The sequence below is a fragment of the Zonotrichia leucophrys genome, chromosome 1 (genome assembly GCF_028769735.1).
Source record: "Zonotrichia leucophrys gambelii isolate GWCS_2022_RI chromosome 1, RI_Zleu_2.0, whole genome shotgun sequence".
Classification (NCBI taxonomy): Eukaryota; Metazoa; Chordata; class Aves; order Passeriformes; family Passerellidae; genus Zonotrichia; species Zonotrichia leucophrys.
In genome coordinates, this window is record NC_088169.1 from 102,016,951 (window position 1) to 102,038,282 (window position 21,332).

Here is a 21,332-nt window from a genome sequence, read left to right on the forward strand (position 1 = left end):
GATACTGTATCCCAGTGAAATCAACCTCTCATACTCCCTGAAGTCTGGTGGTTCTGGTATTCAGTCCTGATTCAGGGAAGAACTGAAGCAACATTTAACTGAGCATAAAATTTATTCAGAGGCATTCTTGAAACAAGACCTTACTGACTGTTCTTGCTCAGATTTTGCAGTTGTATTTGTCCTTGCCAGGCCAACTAAACTTACCCCCTTGAAACTCAACTTAAAAGTGCAAATGGGCTCAGTCCCTGCCAGTGTAAGTTCAGAAGATCTGTGTTGTGGCCATTGGCCACACTGAGTCCCCAAGGTACCAAGGCAATTGTGACCTAGTTAGAGGAGAACTGAGCTGTGTCTCAGGTGTTTGCTCAATGAAAATGCAGAGTTTTAGGACTGCAGTGGAATGCATTTGAAAAGGGCCAGCGGTGACAGAGTGGGTTGGGTAAGACATTGCTGGTCTGAAGGCTGTGAGTTCTAGGAGCAGAGGAGTCATTGTGGCTAGGGTCAGAGGCTGGCAGCTTTATAATGGAGAAATCCAGGACACTAAAACTCACCACCCCACCGGTTTGCCACTTGTAAAGTGACACCAGGAACCTGGGCTGCTGAGTTTTGTTTCCTATGGAAAAGGGTGTTGTTTTTCAGGGGTCTGTGGCCCTGAGTGGCTGATCATCTGCTAGGGTACTGGAAACCACAAAACCCAGAGCTCCAGGCACACTGCAGCTGCAAAAGGCATCCCAAGGGCAACACAAAACTGCCACAACATGGCTCCCTCCACAGCTTTTTCCTTGGAATGAGCCATAGCCCAGGCCTGGGTTTACTGCCTTGTTTTGTTTCCCTGGGGAAAGGGCTGGCATTCATGTTCAGGGGCCTGTGGCCAAAAATGGCCAGCTGCGTGCTGGAATTCCGCATTGCACAGGATGCCTCCCAGAGCCCCGCCACCTCCTGTGCCAGCTCGAGCTGGTTTCGCAGTGCCAAGTGCCTTCTGCAAACTGACACCAGGAACCTGGGCTGGTGAGTTTTGTTTCCTGGGGAAAAGGCCTGATCAGTTGTTCAGGGGCCTGAGGCCCAAAAGGGCCGGCTGCCTGCTGGAATTCCACATTGCGCAGGATGCTTCTCAGAACCAAGCAGGCACCAGTGCCATCTTCAGTTGGTTTGACAGTGCCAAGTGCCTCCTGCAATCTGCCATTGGGAACCTGAGCTGGCGAGTTTTGTTTGCCACGGAAAAGGGCCGGCTTTCATCTCCAGGCACCAGAGCTGAGATTGCCCTGGAGCCCATGGTTAGGCAGCTGTGCCTTTGTAGCCCACTGAAGTCCATGATGGAGCAGAGATCACCTGTAGCCCCTGGAGGATCCCATGCCTATGCAGGGGCATTCCTGAAGGTAGCTGTGACTCTATGGGATGTTCATACTTAAGCAGGGACCCACACTGGAGCAGTTGATTAAGAACTGTGTCCCATGGTGAAACTCAAGTTGGAGAAGTTCCTCCTATGAGAGGGACCCCACACTGGAGCAGGGTCCTGGCAGAAATCGCACTGATTCAGGCTTGGGAAATCAGCTGATAGGTGTGTGCACATAATGAACCTTGAGATAAACCATAAGAGGCTTCTTAACACCAGACTCTGGACCTTTTTGTAAGATACACAGCTATGCTATTGCAGTATATTCACCTTCATCTTCAAGAGGCTGTAGTGAGTTATAAATGGTTCCTGGTGTATCTGGGAGACTGTGAGAATAAAACAAATTTTCAGCAGGTCTTGCTATGTAATACAATCAAACTAGGGCAGTTGAGGAAGCCTTCCCTACTGGAGTGGTCTCCCTCTCCCCAGCCATGAGTCTTCCCCACTGTACCAGTGGCTGCTCCCTGGTTCTGCTAGGTTGGTGTGTGGCACCCATAGGATGGCAAAATGAATGGGAGACATGGCAGTGGGACAGATTGGCAGGAGTCAATACTGACTGCCACTGAAAAATCTAAAGTTAAAATCCACATTCCCCTTTGGTTGCTGGTGTTCATAGTTGAGCCTAATTTTGGTTAGCTTCTGTGAGTTTGCAGACAAACTGACTGGTGATGTGGTGCAGAGAGGGAATGCTGAGTCCCAAGGACTGGAATATTTCAGAAAGGTAATATTGACCCATTGATCAGGAATCATGGGAAAAGTCACAACATACACGTGGAAGTTTATTGATGCTTATCTTTGAAACCAGTAGAGTGCATCCTGATGTTCCCATACCTTCCACACCTGTCATGGATATTTAAAAAGAGATCAGGAGCCCAACCTATGTTTGCTCTGTCTCTAGCTGCTGCAGACAGTTCCTTTTGAAGCCTGATCTTCAAAAGTGGTAAGCTGGGATGGGGATCCTTCTGACACAAATAAGGAAAATAAAAGAGGCCGATTGAGAGCTTAGATCTTGGCTTTATGGGAAATGAGAGAAAACAAAGCATCCCACTAGTTGGAGCTCAAGATTCACTGATGTTTTAGAGCGCTTCTCTATCCATGGGTAATAAAGAGTCTTTTTGATCTTGGTAGTTCAAACAAGAGTTATGGTGAGAGATATGTTATGATACTTGGTGAGAATTTTCATAAATGAAATAGGACAACTGGGATTGGTTGTGTCTGCAACCGAATAATTCTGGCCTAGAATCAAGCATGATGAAGTTGGGTTAAACAAAGTGGGATCTACTGAATAAAAAAAATTTTCAGAAATATGCCTACTCATTTTATATCAATTTGATGAGCTGGTATTTTCAACCTTTGCAATTTAAAAAGGCAATTAAATCTCTGCCATTTGCTTCTTCAATGCTCCACAAGTAAGAAAGGGGAGTGCAGGCCGACCTTTAGCAGCAGCTCTGCCTGTCCTTGCTCTCCTGCAGTCAGGTGACAGCATAGGTGGAGCCTGAAATGAATGGCCACAGCTCTGAGCATCTGCATCCATCTTTGGGAACTGTTAGGACATCAAAATGGTCAGCTCTACAATCTCTAGATGGTAAACTTTTGAGACAGTATAATTAATTTGCCTAAGTTTTCCATAACACACATCTGGCAGGTACCTCATGCATTCCAGTGTCTGTTGAAACATATGCACATCTGTGCCTCAAAAATGGGTCCTGCTGCAAAACTCTTGAATTTTGCAGTCCCTGGTCTCCTGCTAAGACCTCCAGGCTGAATCAAACATCATATATTGCACTGGACTATGGAGTATCATGTATTTCACTGGAGTATATGGAGCATATTGCTTCATATCATAGGGGGTTAATTCATTAGCAGTTATAAATCAAAGGAGAGCTCTGAGGACCTAGCATAGGAAGGACATGGATCTGTTGGAGCCAGTCCAGAGGAGGCCACCAGGTAGATCAGAGGGATGGAACACCTCTTGTATGAGGAATGGCTGGGAGAATTTGGGTTGTTCAGCCTGGAGAAGAGAAGGCTTTGGGGTGACCTGATTGTGGCCTTCCAGTACCTGAAGGGAGCTGAAAAGAAAGATGGAGAGACACTATTATTTACAAGGGCTGGGGGTGACAAGGCAAGGGGGAATGGCTTCAAACTGACAAACAGCAGGTTTAGATCAAATATTGGGAGCAACCTAGTCTGGTGGAAAGTGTCCCTGCCCATGGCAGGGGGATGGAAACAAGATGAGCTTTAACGTCACTTCCGACCCAGGTTATTCTATGATTCATTGCCTTAAACATTGTTTAGCTCTTCTAGTGAAAACAGTGAAAAAATAACTAGGAACTCTCACAGAGTTTCAGAAATAAAGGACTGTATTTGTTGTCACTAACAGCAATTTGTTGCTGCTTTTTTTTGTGTAAGCTCCCCATTCCCAGTGCTGTGAGGAGGTTGGTGAGGGTCAGTGGTGCCAGGGCAAAAGGCAAGTACCAGAGTAGGTAGGATCTCTCTGTTCCTCTGGAGAGGTACGTGTCTTGTTTGCAGTTCAAATTCACATGGTTATTGGAACTGGATGATCTTTAAGGTCCATTCCAACCCAGGCTATTCTCTGATTCTGTGATCTCTTCTTCCAGAGCCAGCTCAGCCTCCAGTGGCTTTGATTTGATATACAGATGAGATCTTGTCCTCTAACAAGTTAAGGCACCACAGCAAGCATAATATAAGGATTTAAACATAATTATAATATAATTTATGTCTATTTTTTTCTTAATAACAAGAATGTTCTCTTAACAAATATAGTAGAAGTCCTAGTAAAATATCTATATTGTATTGTATTTGAATATCTGTATTGTATTTGAATATCTGTATATAGGCCTTGCCCTGATAAGCCCTGGTTGTTTTTGATAGGCTGCAGCTGCGATGTCCTTAATTGGGCTGCAGCTGTAGCTAGTGAAGATAACCAGGATAAAAGGGGCTGGGCTTGGCCAGGGAGAGCCTGGAAGGAGCCCTGACTAAGAAGGAGCAGCAAGCAGAAGTCTGTGCTGTGAAGAACTGCCCCCAAGAAATATCACCGTGAAGGTATGGGACTTTTGAAATATGATTGTGACAGTATGGGACTCTAGAAATATGAATACAACAAACAACTTTTCAAGGAGTACCTACATTCTTATTAGCTGGTATTTTCTAAAGAGCAAAATGTTGTGTTGTTACCTCTAGGCAGCAGCTGTTTCTCTGTTGTATGAAACTTTGGAGAAACACCAGGGCTAAATAGAAGTTCCTGGCAGAAGCTCTGTGTTTTAAGTGGGCATGGGCAAGCCTTGCTCACCACAGGGGAATGGAAGGAGTGCCTTTTGCAGGGCAAGGAACAGATGCTGTACAGCACTGTCTACCTCCCAGGTCTGAAAAAAACCCCAGTATGTTTATTTTACTAATCTTTCTAGGAGGAACATTTAGCTCCATGACTTGAAAAAAAGCACTTCTAAAATTCAGAGGATGAAGAGTTTCTCTCATGCTTGGCCCTGTTCTTGTCACCTAATAATAATGGTGCATTTCAGGATCTCTGCAGAGCCTGGCAAAACAAAGAGTTTTTCAGCTAATGAAAATGAGAGCTATTTCTGTAAATGGCATGTAAACATGAAGTTTTATCCTCTCTCTGCATTTTGGAGAGAAAGTTAATATTTCAGAGCCTTCTTTTTAAACTTTTTTTTTAAATATTGATTCCTTGTAATGTTTCTAGGATAGCAGGGATTCTTAGAAACAAACTGCTAATGAAGCTGACTAACACCCTAAAGGACAAAAGTTTTTGGTGTGAGAGTTGGCTGGTAGTGTGGTGCTCATCTCCTTAGCCCTGATCCATAATAGCTCTGGGGTCAACATTTCTCTCTGGCATTAGAGCTGGGGCTGCCTGCCTGCTTCTACTCCTGATGGTGTCTCTGCTCCCACACCCCATCCTCAGAGAGCTCCTTCATTTCTCCCACCTGCTGTTGCCCTGGTGCTGGGCCATTGCTCCAAGACCAGTAATCCTCCTGGTTACCCATCCTACATAGGTCATGCCTCAGCAACATGACCCCTCTGAGGATTTCTGATCCATTCCTTGCTCTCCTCAGCAGACTAGAGTGTGAAGTCAAGGTTGAGCATTCAAAGGCATGAAGGTGGAGTCACTACTGGGCTGTTGGTGACTTCAGGATGGGCTTGGGAAGGCACATGAAGACCGTGAGCACTATGGATGTGAATTTTTCTGCCACCCCAGAGAAAACAACTTTCTTGAGGCAGCCTGCAGCAAATTCCTCCAGAGCCTAGGGCCTTCACAAACTGTTTCCACTATGGGCAAAATGTTTCTGTGTTAAAGAGCTGGCTCCTAACAGGCAGAATTAGCCAAAGAGCAGAATGGGCCAGCTCTGGTAACACGGGCTTGTGCTACCCTGTTGAGGGCTCTCCCCTGATCTGCGCAGGAAAATGGCACAATCCACCAAAATTGGTGGAAATACTCTCACTGAAAGAGGCAGAGCTCTCATCTTGGTCTTTCATCTATGAGAGCCCATGGTTATTGCATTGCTTTCTTGATGGCAATTTTATTTTACATCAATTATTTGAAGTGTATCATTCCCCCAGCAGTAATACGCTAAGTCCTTTCTCTTCAGCATGCTATTTTTCAGCATTTCAGATCAAATACGCTTTTGCAATAAAAAATTATTAATTACATATGTATTACATGGTGATGTGAAGCCTAATTACTCTGCAGCACAGAGGAGAGATGGAATAGTTAATATCCCTTTGCTCCAGGAAAAGCTGCAGAATAATAAAATGGGAAGTTGAAATAATCACTCTGCCATCAGTTGTTCTCCCCTGGGCTTGCACACAAGGAGTCATATGGAGAACTGTTAGAGGCAGGCATCACTGAAGATTTCCTGCTCATTTCACTGCCTGTAAAATAATTTGTTTATTCAGGAGATGTGTTCTATCTTCACTGTGATTCAGAAGAATCTTAATCTCACATGATTGCTTTAATCCTCTCACCTCAGTAATTAATGCTGCAGCACAAAATTGGAAGCTTACTCTTTATTGTGAGCAATATATTATGAAGTTATTCTTTTTGCTCAAGAAAGCATAGGTTATATGTTATTATTAGCTCTCTAAATCTGCGTTTTCTATATTATAATAATAGTGTTGTCTTGGAAGATGGTAGTTAAATATCTAGATTTTTGGAGTTTATTGCAAAGGGAAACTTGGTTAAAATGGGAGCAGGAACAGTCTAATTAATTATTATGATATATATTAATAGATTAAAAATTATAATTAATATAGCTTTTTAAACACAGCTTTTTTTTTTTTTTAGTTTCAAAGGTGTCTGTTGACAACCCTGTTTATGAGATACCCAAGGGACTGTAGCTCTAGTTTACTTTGCAGGATGACCAGTTCTCCTTTTCCTCTTTTCTGTTTTGGTTTTTTTTTGTGTGTGTGTGTTCTATTTGAGTTTGGCCTGAGTTTTTGAAGCCTAAGTGCCTGAAACTGTGAGCTGTTTCCCCAGAATAAAAATTTGAGTCCCAGAGCCTCAGTTTGAGTTAAGCAGTGCCTGGAGCTACCTATGCTCACACTGTTCGGAAGCAGCTGCCCAGGGATCAGTGTTTAACCTATTTACAGGACATGCTCTCAAACCAGTAACCAGCGGTGTTTTTATCTCACTGTCTTTTCTGCCAGGTGTTTCTCCCTCATCAAGTAGCACTTCCCATTCCCAGATAACTCCCACTTACTGCAGCAGTAATAAATAATGAAAACGTGCCCCAAATGCCAATTTAGGTGTGCAATCAGGGGACACTTTCAAGCAGGTAAAATGGAAAGCAATTGCCTGGTTACACAGTAAAATCAGTAAAATTTTACACAGTAAAATTGATGATAACTCTTTCTTTTCCATGGTCCCTTTCTTTCTATTACTATCTCTTCCCCTCAATATTTTACCCTCATTTTCCTCACCAAATATGTGATTGTTAATAGGATAGCTGAATGAATAGGACAATCACCTGGGATGTGATTTGCCTTTGCTCATGACTCTGCTACAGCTGTGATTTTCAACAACTAATCTTTGCCATGCTTCAGTTCCCTGGCAGGGATGGCATTTCTCCATGAGACTGTGTGTTGGTTTTGCACGGCCTGGTTTTTGGCTGGAGGGAGGTAATGCTGCTAAGTTGTGTCCCACCCACAAGCAGGTCACCTGGCCACGTAGGTTGGCATAAATTCCATGGAAGATCATTTCCAAGAAGTCTGAAATTGTGGAAGGTAGGTATAGTAGGAGTCCTAGTAAAATATCTGTATTGTGTATTGAATATCTGTATGTAGGCCTTGCCCTGATAAGCCCTGGTTGTTTTTGATAGGCTGCAGCTGCGATGTCCTTAATTGGGCTGCAGCTGTAGCTAGTGAAGATAACTAGGATAAAAGGGGCTGGGCTTGGCCGGTCAGGGAGAGCCTGGAAGGAGTCCTGACTAAGAAGCAGCAACAAGCAGAAGAAGTCTGTGCTGTGAAGAACTGCCCCAAGAAATATGGCTGAGAGGGTACGAGACTTTAGAAATATGATTGCAACAGTATGGGACTCTAGAAATATGAAATACAACAAGATAAGAACAGGTAGGCAGAACTGGTGTAATAATCTGAACTTTTTGAGTTTTCAAGGACCACTATTTTTCTGTTTCTCTGCTACCAAATTAGGCTCAAAGAGGTGGGAGGCCAGCTTGCAGACTTCTAGTACATTCCTTTTTATGCAGATTTTTTCAGTTCTCCTAGCTTTTGGTGAAAGGCCATCTCTTCTTCTCCTTCCTACTGAGGTTTTCAAAAGAATTTCCAATAAAACTGAACAAACAGAACTGCAGTAATTATATCTGGCTTGGTAAAAATGAAGGGTTGTTTTTTGCCTTCCCCAGGAAAAGTGATAAAGTTGATACTTTCCTGGAACTTTGTAATCATTATGCATCCATGTATCCTTTTCCTCCCATTTGCCTTCAGCTAAAGATTGCTGAGACTGGAATAAAGAATAAATAGGTGTTTTTTTTAAGGGTGCAAATACCTGAAATGCTCCTGCCACAAGCAGCCCCCAGAGAAAATACTGTGACAGGAAAACTTTGCATTACAGTGGATTTTATTTAATTGACATAATTCTTTGTACAGTTTAAGCAGGGAGTAAATAATTGCAGAAGCTTAATTCTAAGTAAAACATGGCTTATATTTGCATAAATCTCTCTTTCCTAGGATTCCACAAGTTTGTGTTCCTGCTAGTTTTATCTGTTGTCTTCAAAAGAAGACAAAATGTCCTTCCTCGTCCCTGACCTGTGGGGCTCAGTGCATGTCCCCACAGCTAAATTACTTCCCAGTGCAGGTCTGCCCCATCCTTTCCATGCCAAAGGCTATCTTCCCTGTAAAACTAGGAAAGAAGCCAACTTCTTCCTTCTCTTTTAGATCCTTATTAACCTGAGCATCACTTAATGGTTCGTTTGTATGTTTATGCTGCATGAAGGTTAAACCACTAAAAGCTCCACTGAACAGGGCATTGCCTGCCTGCACTGAAGCTGTGTTTGCAACTTTTTAATGACTGCAGTTTCATGTTTTGGCAACATTAATTAATAGCAGTGCTGCCGATGGAAGTAGCTATAGTTAATTATGTTCCTCTTGTGTTTTTTTTTTTTTTTTCTTCTGATTATCAGTCCTGAAAGACTTGTAGTTTTCTTTACATTAAAGAATTTCATGTCTGGACTCTCTGAAATTCCATCAAGGTGAACCTTACACTATAGTTTTTCAGTCTTTTTGTGAAGAGAAGATTGCTTTCTTGGGGACACAGGGACAGCCAGGCTCCCGTCTATGGAAAGGCAGGCAGACAAGATCCTGATTCACACTAAGCCAGGTCTAAAAGCCAGGTCTCAGATTTGTCTCTGTGGATCCAGAGGACATGAACCTGGTTAGAGCAGCTCAGGAACCTGGATTCTGACAGCCTTCAGTCTCTGTACACTGCTTGTGGCAGAGCTGATGTACTGTGTGAAATATTTTCCCATAAACCAGATCTAAACCTGAGCTGCTCAAACTCTGTCACTTGAACTGTCATCTGAAGAGAAAGACAGTGTTTATGTGACTTCTGTTTTGTGCCATAAATTAAAACAAGACAAAACTCAGATTCTTATGGCCAAAATGACACACAGGATTTGTAGTATTCAGTAGTAAAGAAAACTTTGTTTCCTCATTTTTTCCTGTCTTGTCTGATTCAGGAAATTCCATTTTGGAAGGTAATATTATTAAGTAGTTAAACTTCTTATGGGCCTGAGGGTGAGCAAGCATATGTAAGTCTAATATTCAAATTATACTTGGAGAGATAATCCATTGCATCAGCTAGTGATCAAAGTGTGTGTTTATGTTTTCCATGCTATATTCAAAATTTTTTCATTTCAACATCTAATTTTTTTTTTTCAGCCAGAAATGATTATGTGACAAATTATTTGGAACCCAAAAGAGTAGGATCATAGTAAGGATCTCTCCTTGTCTCAACTTACTTACTAAGGAATGTTGAAAATCTGGGAAGTGATGACACAAAATGGTTCCTTTGGCTGCTTAAAAAAGAGAAATTATATAGGATATCCTTACTACAGATTTTCTTTACTACATTTTTGAAGAGCCATATAAAGAAGGAACAACATTAGAAGGAATCCTGCTGTTCCTTGTCTTCCCTTAAGTTGTTTTCCAAACACAGGCATTTTTGTATTTTTGCTTTATACTGTAAACCTTGTTTTAAACAAACAGCCCAAGGAACCAAGAGCTCTTATGGCCAGCCTTTGCTTTGTACAGTCTCTTTAAAATAACTGGGCCTCTTTTCTGAAAAAGGTTTCACATTTATAGCAGAAGGCATCAGTCTTAAACATTGCATTTCTGTGAATTCTTGGATAAAGTACTATAAAATAGCACTGGCTCTTTCTTGGCTGTTTCATGGTTAAATGAAACACCATATTTCCTAAACACATCCAGCATTTTTTTAGCCCAATAGCCAGCATTTGCCCCCAAATCCCAATTTCAGTAAGAAAAAATCAGTCAGTACAGCTCCCACCCATGAAAATCTTTTGTTGGCTAGGTTGGTATTCTTGTGCTCACACGTAGCCAGACCTGGGATTATTAATGTTTAACAGAAGAAGCTATAGAAAGATTAATGAAAAGTCTTCAAACAACCCAAAGGCCTCTTGAGATAGGAGAGCTTCTCTAAAATATTGAAGACAAATGTGAATCTTTCTTCAAACTAGCCACAGATTTAATTCAAAATTTAATTTTTTAAATATTTTTTGAATCATTAAAACTGAAGATTGTGGACAAAGACTCTCTAACTAATTAAAGATAGAAAATAGTTATTTTTATGATGCCAGCCGGCAGCACAGTGGGGGGAAGTCATCCCCAAAATGTGTGACCACACCACACAAGGTTCTTTGCCTTCTATTTATTTCCCAAAATAACACATATGTGTAACCCCAGCACCTCCCGCCCCCACTTTGTATTAAAATGAGGTTATTAGTCCTTTATGCTTGTGCAATTCTTCTCTTGAGTTGGGCTGGTGGTCTTGAATTGGGTCAGTGGTCCCAGGGATGAAGTCAGGAAGGTCTTCATCAGGTCTCTGTGACCCTCTGGCACCATCCAAGGCCCCCTGCTTTGTGATGGATTAACATAGAATCCAAGTGTTGAGTATTGTTCTATTTGTTTCAGCATGTTCCTATAATGGTGCACTTGCTCTGCTTCTTTCTACAAATGAGCTCATAATCTAACAATTAGCTTAAGCATCTAATAATCATTAACCTATCATCAGTATACCTAACTTCAGTATGAATTGGTTCTAACCCTCAGCTAAAATCTTAACCCTTTAAAATCATGATTCAATTTGTCATCTCTGACTACAGACAGCATCTGTGGTGGTGTTTTGCTGGTTTCCCATCAGTTGTGGATGTCAGAAAACTGATGCAGATTTTGGGTAGAGCCAGTCTGAGTCTCAGGTTGTGCAGAACCTCCTGCATTGGCTCTCTGCCATTTGTACAACTGGATCCTTATTTTCCTCAGGAGAAATCTCACTGCTCAGTTTCCAGATGCTCCTGCCAGAGCTTCCTTGCTCCTGTTGCAGATGTGGAACTGCTTTGAGACAGTCTTTAAAGAAACCACTCTTTCCTTGCTCTGAAGAAGATCATTTGTTGCAACAAACTGGGCCCTTTTATGTTCTCAAGGTAACCCAGAGAAGCCCTCATTGGCTGCCTGCCACTGCAGCGTCACCGTTCGTGCATCCCTTCACCCAATCAGAGCTCTGATCACGCGATATCCATGCGTCTCCTCAGCCAATCACTGGCTCACCACAAGGCAAGCACTGCCAGCCATACGCCCTGTTCTCTGCTTACATTACCTGGATTTTACCTCTGTGTTAGCTGAACCTTTCCCAGAGGGCTTTCTGGTGAGCAGGAGTGAGCAGGATTTCTTGTCTCCCACATTCTTCTCTTGAGATGCAGAATTATCTTCTCTTCTGCATTGGTGTTACGTGGTGTCCTACATGGGCTGCGTGAGTGATGTTAAAAGGCACAAAATATAGATAATGCACTTGGTTGTGTGTGAAAATCAAACACTGAATAGCCAAACATGGCCTGGAAAGAGACTGAAGGATAATTTAAAACTAGAATAACTTGTTCATAATAATCTCTTTGAATTTCTGAAGTGACCTGGTCAATCCTTGCTTCTTACCGTAGGCCTTTTTTTTGGCCTCTCTACCAAGCTCAGCAGAATCATTACATCCAGTTATGCTCTTTCATTTTAAGTTTACTTCATACTATGTAAACAAGAAATACAGCTTAAAATAAAAGCCAGCTTGTATCATAGAGTGTATTCCTTTGGCAAGAAGCAAAATGGATCTTGTGGTGAATTTTACAAATATGAATTCTTACCATAAAAGAAACTGAATACAGTGTTACCCCTGCCTTGGCGAAGGCAGAGTCTTTTTGCAGAACAGAAAGGATGTGATAGGTAAAGCTCAGTTATAACTATTTATATATATATTTTTTTTTACTTTGTTCTTTTATTTTACAGGCAGAGGAAGAGGCAGAGATGTTGGTTTCAATTCATTCCTAAAAGATAAAGTGCAGTAGATGGGCGTGGCTAAACAACAGTATGGAGAAAAACATGGAAGTGTTGAAATACAGTAAGTAAAACGATTAAATAAGTCTTAGGGATAAATCAAGGGCACAAATTTATTTTTCTGTTCTTCCAGGGAATCTTTTTTAAGCCAGTTGAGCTCTCAGTGATTTTTGCCCTGCCTACAAATTAATTCATCTGTGTGTGTCCACATCCTGCCAAGTGGAAATGCAGGATGGCTGGTAACGACCTGTGAAGCTCCCCTTCGCTTCCCTTTCATGGGCCACTGAGAATGCTGTGCCTCACATTTGTTGCTGTCCCTTTTGCTAATACTGTGAGAAGCAACTCTGGAGAAATAGGCATTAACAACAGCAAATTGACTTTCAAATGGCTGTCAGACATCTGGAAACCCACAGCTTCTCTTTACTGGCAGAACAAAGACAAGGCTGTGAAATCCTAAAGCTAGAGTTACAATCATGACGTGTCATATTGAGATACAAAACCACCACATTTGGAGCCAGGTTTGCCATCATACTCACAGCATAGCTCAGTGTTTGAGTTACAGAGGATTTAATCCTTCTAAAGCATTATTAGTAGGAGCACAGAAAAGGGAACCTCTTACCTTCATTGTAAGATGTTATTTTATAACATCCCAGAAAAACTTGCCTTTGCTACATCCCTGGAATCTAACAAAAGAAATATTTTAGTCTTTGACACAGCATGGCTTCAGCCACTGATGAGATCTGTCTGTATCTGCATGCATAAAATGCAGCAATAGCAATGGATATGCTTTCCCAGTAGAAATTGTATCATTTTGTTAATGCTAATTTCTTTATTTTTAGCATATGGTGCCATAAGCCTTTGTTTGGTTTACCTTAATTGTTAAACTAAAACAGATATAAAATGTGTGCCAATATCTTACCTTATTCCTTTTTAAAAAAAAAATCTCTTGGAACATTATTCTTTCCACTTGATATGTCTCCTTCCTGAGCTCAGCAGGAGGGACTGGTACCTGTGGAAAGCCTTGAAGGAGTCAATCCTGCATGTTCTCAGTGTAAGCTTTACTGAAGGGTTTCTCTCATGGATATTGATTGCAAATGATATGACTCCAGGGAAAAGGGAAACCGCTGAGGAACTGGAAAATAACAAAATCATAATTCAGCTTTTCCAGCAGTGCTCATAAGGCTGAAGAGAAGAAGAATTCTGTAAAACAACACCTAAAAGAATTATTTTATCACTGTGTTAACCCTTGTTACAGAGGATTTTTTCCCCAAACACCATAATATTTAAAGAAGGCTCAGTCCCTCTGCCCTTCAGTGCCCTTCTCCCCAAAGATGTCACTTCTTTTCTTTCATGGGTATGTATAGGCTGATCAAGTTAAGGTCAGGGTTGCTCATGTCTGTGAGACCTTCACATTTTTGAGCTGTTAAGCCATCACATCTTTGGAGACCCCTCTTGGGCACTCTCTTCAGGAGATGCTGAATATTTTCCAGAGAAGAATATATTTGGTGAAATCCTGGTCTTTTGTTACCCCAAATGAGCTGTGCATTATGGTCAAACCAAAATAGTTTGCTCAGGGTGCGTAGGAGGAAGGAAGGGTAGAAATAGAAAAAGGATCTAAATCAACAGAGCTCAAGGGAATAGTAGTGTTGCCTTTCCCTCCAGTGCAACAAATTTCCCTCTGAATGATCTAACCCTGTGCTTCTGGGTTAGAATACAGAGTCAGTGGTAACAAGCCTGGATGTCTAGGGATTCCAGCAGAGTCAAGTGGCATGTTTTGAATGAAACTAAATGTATGATGGAATACTTTCATTCCCAAAAAGAAAATACTTCAAGTTCTTAAAATTTTATCTTCTTTATGTGAGCATGCAACTTTTTGCTGCTCCCACTGTCCAACTGAAAATAAAACTCATTTCGCACAGCCAAACAGAAAAGAGAGATGTTGCTAGAAAGGTCTTACATTCTTGGATATTTTCTTAGAATAAGTTTTAAAATACCTTGCTGATGATCTGTCTGTTCATGGTTTGAAATGCCAAATATGTATGTAAAAGAGATAGCAGAGAGAGGTAAGGTTCTTTGAATATGACCTTGTAAGGGCTTCTATGAATGCCAGACTTCTAGGAAATCTTGATAAAAATGGTAGTCTTCAAGCAGTATCCTAGTTACTCTTCTAAGAAAAAGCAGAGAGATGAAAATAGGAAAAAGCAAAAACAATTCTACAGCAAATACAGAGCTGTTGAGATCATGATAAATTTTTTTTATGCAGTACTTTGTGAATTTTATGCTATAGCTTTCAGAAAATACAGTCCCTCTCTTGCTGATACTGTTCTTCGCAAAACAAACAAAAATGTCAGTCAGGTGTTGCATAAATAAGGATGGACACAGGCCGTGTACACCAGGAACCCAAAACAAGTTTGGCCCTTTTCTAGAAGCAAGATTTGGACAAGACTTCAGTGTTAATCTGTCTCTAAACACATGAAGCATAAGTGTGTCTTTCATTTTCAAACTGCATGTATAAAAACCAAAATTGCTAAGTTGTGTTAAACTTAAATAACTTTAGAATATTATTGATATTCAAACAAAAGCCTAAGCCAAATTTAGGAGTAAAATTTCACCCCATTTAAATGCAGTATAAAACATTTGTTTTCATTAAAGTGGTTGTGATCATTGCAGGTTCTACCTGTCCCTAGGTATTGTGTCTTACTACCTCTTGAACCTAAAACTGAAGCTCTTGAGGGTAGGTTGCCTCTGGGAACTGAGTTTATTTCTGAATATACACAAGCTAGGACTTAACTGGCTGAAAATGTTGTTTGCCTATGTGAAACACTGAGGGAGAAAAAATTGCTTCTCTTACGGATTTCTGTTCTCCTTTGGGATCATTCTAACAATTTGTTTTCTGTTTGGGTGGAAAAATCTCTATCTGCCCTTCATCCCAGCCAGTTGTAATTCTCACATCTCCTAGGAAAGTGGTGGATCAGGAGGGCCTGGTGTGAAATGGCAGTCGAGGGCAAGAAAAACACAGATTTTATCCAACACTACGATTGTGTCCCTGTGCTTGGATGTGGATCATTGGTTTGTAAAAGGCACACCAGAGGGAAGGTAAATCAATAAAAACTGTTTTCACAAGTTTGAAATTAAACACTGATAAAATGCTGAAAGAAATCAGGTTTTGTCTAAAAATGTTTTCACCAACCAGAATTCAGTGGGAACCTTTTTTTGTTGTTTTGGGGTTTTTTTTGGGGGGGTTTTAATTTTTCTTTAAATAGTTCTGGACATGACTTTCAAAATTGGCCATTTATTTTGATTGGGAAAGAAATTTTATGTGCCTTCAGGGTAATGGTGAAGAACTGATGAGTTCCTGTGTTGTAAACATATAGATTTTTCTTGCTGTCATATTGATGTCAGATAATTTAATGACTGGTCCTTCTACGGGATAGAAACAGCCTTGGAATGAGTTTCCTTTAATATCTGTCAAATGCCAATTAACAAGTTTTCATTAATGCAGTAATCTCTCTTATCATATAAACTGTATTGCCTGATTCTGATAAACTCAATTAAATATCTTCATTAACTGGAAGTCTGAGGGCTTGCTGATGAGAAAAATATTTGATGAGGTATCCTTTGAGTCAATCAGCATTATTCCATTGGCAAAAAAGCCATAAACCACTAATTTGGACTAACTTTTTTACTTGAAAAAAACCCCACCTTTCAATATTATTTATTGTAATTTAAATATTGGTTTTTTTGAGGAGAAAAAGCTGAAGAATGAGTATCTGGAAAGAGGATAGTCTAAGAGTGCCTTATCCATAAAAAGCAGAGCCTTGGAGAAAGGAAGTCTATGCTTCTTGTTTTCAGGAAAAGTACTTTCAATGTATAGTAGATGGGTAATACTGCAGGTACTTGGAATAGTATCTTGGACAGGTCACTTACTTAAGTCAAAACAACAGTAGCATTTTCATTTTCTTCTTTTTTTTTTATCCCAGATGAAGATCAAGTCTCTTGACCTTGCTAAATGGATGCAAATATATGTTTGCAAAACAGCAATGCTTTAGATTTTGATGATAGAAGCTGTAAGTCATATCAGCATCAGGATGAAAAGCACCCTACTCCAACTTCATTGATTAATAAAGAAAAAATCACTGGGTTCCAAGGTAAAAGATAAATCCTTGAGACATCTAGTTGCACATAGGAAAATAATGTCCTGTGGCTCAATTCCTTTGATTTTCAAATATGCACCCATGCAAAAACCAGAGTAATATTTACTTTCATTGGCTTCATTGCTCTTAATGTTCTGACTGTAACACTTGATGTGTGTTGTTTAAATATTGTATTTCCCTTGTTTAAAACCCAGCCTTGGGTTTGGAGGCATACAGGTTGAAATTCACTTCATCTCTGGTAATAGATCTATTCAGGGGTCTAAACATACATTGCATAGACAAGTGACAAAGAGCACAGAAGATGAAGGATTAAGTGATGATATGAGCAGAAACTGAGCTCCAAATTGGAGCTGTTATAAATTGAGAAAACTACATAGCTCCAAGGTGTTTTACGACTTGAAAGCTATTAATTCTTTACACGATGTTTTTTGTAATAGTTACTTGGGTAGGTTTTTTAAAATAAAGCTGAGGGTTAACTGAAGCTACACATTTTATAGGTGCATGTTTAATTAAACTGTATGTTTTGTCTGTAATAATAAAATATGAGACTCATCTGAGTTAACAGAGTTTTACAGTTTGAAGGTCTGAACCATCTCCAGCATCTCTGTGCAGGGCTGTTTGGTGTATGAGCCATAACAGCCATTCAGGAAAAGTGCTATTCTCTGAACCTTTCCATTTTTAGCCAGAAAGCTGTTCTGCTCATCATGCTGGTGCTGTATTAAACAAGTAAATAGAACAGCTTCCTGTTCTGGAATGAAATGAACTTATGAACTCAAAAGGAAATTCTCTTAATCATCAGAGAGCACTCAGCTTTGCATGTGATTTAAATTTAAAAGCACCAGCACAGGATAGTACTACAAAAACTAGTCCTTCAAGCCAGGCAGAAAGACATCCCACAGCTTCCTGTTGATGCTGGAGGAGAGGACACTTTTACATAAGGCAGCATTACTTGATAAACCCTTACAAACCACCAGCACTGTTCTTACAGTGGTTGCTTCCAGTCTTGGTTGACAGTGAAAAATCTTTCCTATTTCTCCCTACTACAACAGACCAGTGGGTGTTTGATTTCAGGCATAACCCCAGAAAAGCCTGATTCAGTATGTCCTGTATGTCCCACTGCTTCAGCTTTGTCTACAGAGGAACTGAACTTGCTTGATGTTTACTTTTAGACTGTGATTTTACAAACTGAATGTCCAGAACTTTGTAAGGAAAACTGATGGACTAATTGATCATTTCTCCCTTGCAATATCACAGCACTTGAACCTTATTCTTTTTGAAAACTAAAAGGGCTTCAATCTAGTTCCCACTCAAACCAGGGCAGAAGCCCCTCCAGCAGGTTGGCTAATGAGGTTATCTCCATTTGGGGATTTTGCCAAAACATCTGGATTCAGCTCTGCATGCATTCCAGTGGCATTGCTGTGTTTAAGGAGAGACTGGGAAGTTGTGTGCAGTGTCACTGTTGTGCTTGTCCTGTACACTGGAGGAGCTTGAGCTGGCAGACATCTGCCAGATCATGCCTACCTATTCTTTCTCAGGCAGAGAGAAAGGTTTAAAACCAAGGCATCCTCTGGCTGGTGGTTATTTTACAGGGATGCCCGTGCTGTGCTTGCCCACACTGCATGGCAGAGATCTGGGATGCACCAGGACATCTCAGTGTTTAGAAGAGGCTGGAGTTTGGCCTTGTTTTGCTTGTGCAAAAATGAATCAGTGCTTCTGAGCAGATCCAGCTCACTGTCCATCTATCCTGGCAAATTACTGTGATGCATCTCCCAGGCTCTGGCAACAGGAACTCTATTAAACTTTTAAGATAGAATCCTATATGGTCATTTAGCCAAAGCTGTGTGTATAAGGAATGATCTAGACAAAACTGAAACAGATCTGCTGGAACTGGGCGCAAAATTTCTTTGCAGTACTTTATTGTCCATGAAAATTCAGAAATATTTTCATGTCCGTGTCTGTTGAGGTCCAAGATGATTTATAGAGAAAAGTGATCTGAAATGATATAATCTAATTTTCTCAAAAGTGTTTGCTGTATTTTGGCTGTTCTTTGAGCTGGAAGAGAAGAAGGAAATAAATTTCTTTGTTTCTATTGCTATTTTATAATTAATCTTCCAACTAAATGGACTTGCAGAAGCCAGTGGAGCCAACAAAAACCTCTGCAGAAAGAAATCAGTACCTGTACCCTGGAGATCATAATTGATTAGCAATGGTATTGATTTGTGCTCATCAAAGAGCAGAACACATCCGTCATACAGATAAACAATCTGTTCTTTAAAATACTGCTTGTAGGTATAAAAGATTGCTGAGGATTGTTTTGGAAAGCTTGGACAAGCATCTATCTCTAGCTGAAACATAAGCCTGAAGTCTCTAAAATACAAGTTTCTGTTGCCTAACAAACAATGTTTACTGCATAGGTATAAAAACATGTAACACTTCAGCTTTGATTGTGATATTGAGTGGAAATGTACATTTTCTTCTAAGGTTATTAGCCTCAGCTAAACAAAACCAAAAAGGGATTTTTAAACAACTACATTTTATTAGCAAGCAATACCTTGCACAATCATTCCCAAGAGAAATAGCATTATACTGGTGAAAGGAAGTCATGAGTCATTCAAGGTTTGGTCCTTGACTGAAATTCCCTTCTTTCTTCTCTCTGTAATTGCACCCTGGGTTTGAATTTGAGACTGTAGTATATACCTGTAATAATGCATAGCATGCACATTTATTTGGCAAATTTGTATCTGAAATTCATTTTTCTCTGTTTAGTTTGCACCTCAGAAGAAGAGAGGAAGATTTTTGGATAGTCTGGAGGGTCTTCCCCCAGCAGCAGGAGTTACCATCCCTCTAAGGGAAGCACTTTAGAGTCTGTTGGAGGAGGAAATCTTCCCTTTGCTGATAGGCTGCCAGTAAAATCGCCCCAATGATGGAATCCTTCTCTATTTCCTACAGGGGTTGCCCAGCAACAGAGCCCTTCTCCGAGCAGGTGCTGCCATGTGCTGCTGCTGCCAAGGCATGTGCAGCCCGTCTGGTACTTTTCCATTCAAAATAAAATACCAGATTCGTAACCGACAGTTCGAGAAATAAAAATAAACAATGTTGAGCATTATTATTTTGAAATTAAATTGGTTCCTCACACACTGTGAGCAGATGCTGTTCTTTTCAGTGGATTTATTCAAGTGCACAGAGTTATGCACTTTCTTATATGCTTTCCTGGATCAAAACCCTGAGATGATATTCTTTAGATTGATTTGGCAATTTCCTATTTTTCTTCAGTCTTCCACACCAAAATTACTGGTGATGATTTGCTCTGTAGTAACTCAACAACCAGAAACATTGCAGCATATCTTTGGATGCTGCTACAAATGCCAAAAGTGGCAAAACAAAGTTATTCCACAGTGCTTTATGGCATTTTCACTTGTATTAACAAAACCCCATTCTTTTTGCGAACTGTGTTTGTTTTTTATTTATTTTTATATGTCCAACTTTTATCATCCCAGCAAAATATTATTTCCAAAGTTTCATCCAACTGACTGAAGGTGGGTAGCTGTTCAAAGGAATGATTTCAAAAGATTCATTAGTTATGAAATATATTTACTCTTCTTGGCTTGTTTGTGTTTCTCTGTTCACTTCTGTTTCTCTGTTCATTTCTGTTACTTCGCTCAGCACAGCACTTTCTTCACTGTGAACTCAGTCTGTCCTAAAGAAGAAAATAGAACCATGCTAAATCATGATATCTCAATAACAGTGAGAGATAATCTCTTCAGTTTGTTATGTTTGTGAAAATGTCTGGGTCAACAGAACTGCCAGGGCCCATAAAACTCATTTCTTGCTACCAATTTATTGGCATGAATCTGTCATATCATTGTGTGATATCTACTGGCCATGCCAACATGAACTTTCTTTGATTTTAACTCTCTGTATGTGCTTGGGTAACTTTTGGTAGTGGATATTTCACTTGTTGTATTTATGTTGTCTTATGTGGGGTTTGGTTTTTTTTTATTTTAGGAAATTTTGGTACAAGATGGTCTTCAAATATGGTGTTCTGGAAAAGGAAATGTTTAATCAGGTTCATAAACTCCTTTTCATTTTGAATATTGAAATTCATGTGGACTTGAGCCTATAAAGATATACCCCAATATTTTCTTACTTGAAAAGCTATGTTTAGATGTCAATATTTCAGACAGGATTGGGTTGAGGTTTTTTTATATTTCTAAAAAAGATCTTGAATCTCCTGCTATAATGGCACACAGCTCTTTATAGTACAAAACATAATCAGCCACTTTCAATTATTATATGACATGATGGCTTTATTCCTAACACAATTTACTTAAATTGTAGTTTTTGGCAAGAGATGAAAAGTGAAGAGCTTCTGTTAAATTTCATCCTGACTCAATAACAGATTGTACTGTAGATCTAGTTATGCAGTAGTTCCTATCTCTGCTCATAACTTACTGCACATTATAGGAGACATTAGGAAAGAATGCCCAGAAAAATACAGAAAAGCCCTTGATGGTATGGCCAGAAATGACAGGCATCAATAAACTATTTGATTTGTGATGGAGAGGTTTACATAGCACTACTTCCTAGTCATCAGAGGTCAGGAAACACATCCAGTGACACTTGTGAGAGGAAACAAACAACCTTTAGTGAAAGATGTCTTTTTCTTCTTATCTGCTGTGCTT

The 21,332-nt window shown here is 40.2% G+C and overlaps 1 long non-coding RNA gene across 2 annotated transcripts; it reads left to right on the plus strand.

The window, feature by feature from the left end:
* Window positions 1–4,370: 4,370 nt before the first annotated feature.
* On the plus strand, window positions 4,371–19,758 carry LOC135443068 (uncharacterized). Of its 2 annotated transcripts, XR_010438797.1 has the most exons (5): window positions 4,371–4,453; window positions 12,449–12,560; window positions 15,456–15,592; window positions 16,477–16,644; window positions 19,417–19,758. It is a non-coding gene; the product is annotated as an uncharacterized LOC135443068 (long non-coding RNA). The 2 variants fall into 2 exon arrangements; XR_010438796.1 differs by lacking the exon at window positions 19,417–19,758 and having other exon boundaries at window positions 16,477–18,780.
* The last annotated feature ends 1,574 nt before the right edge of the window (window positions 19,759–21,332 follow it).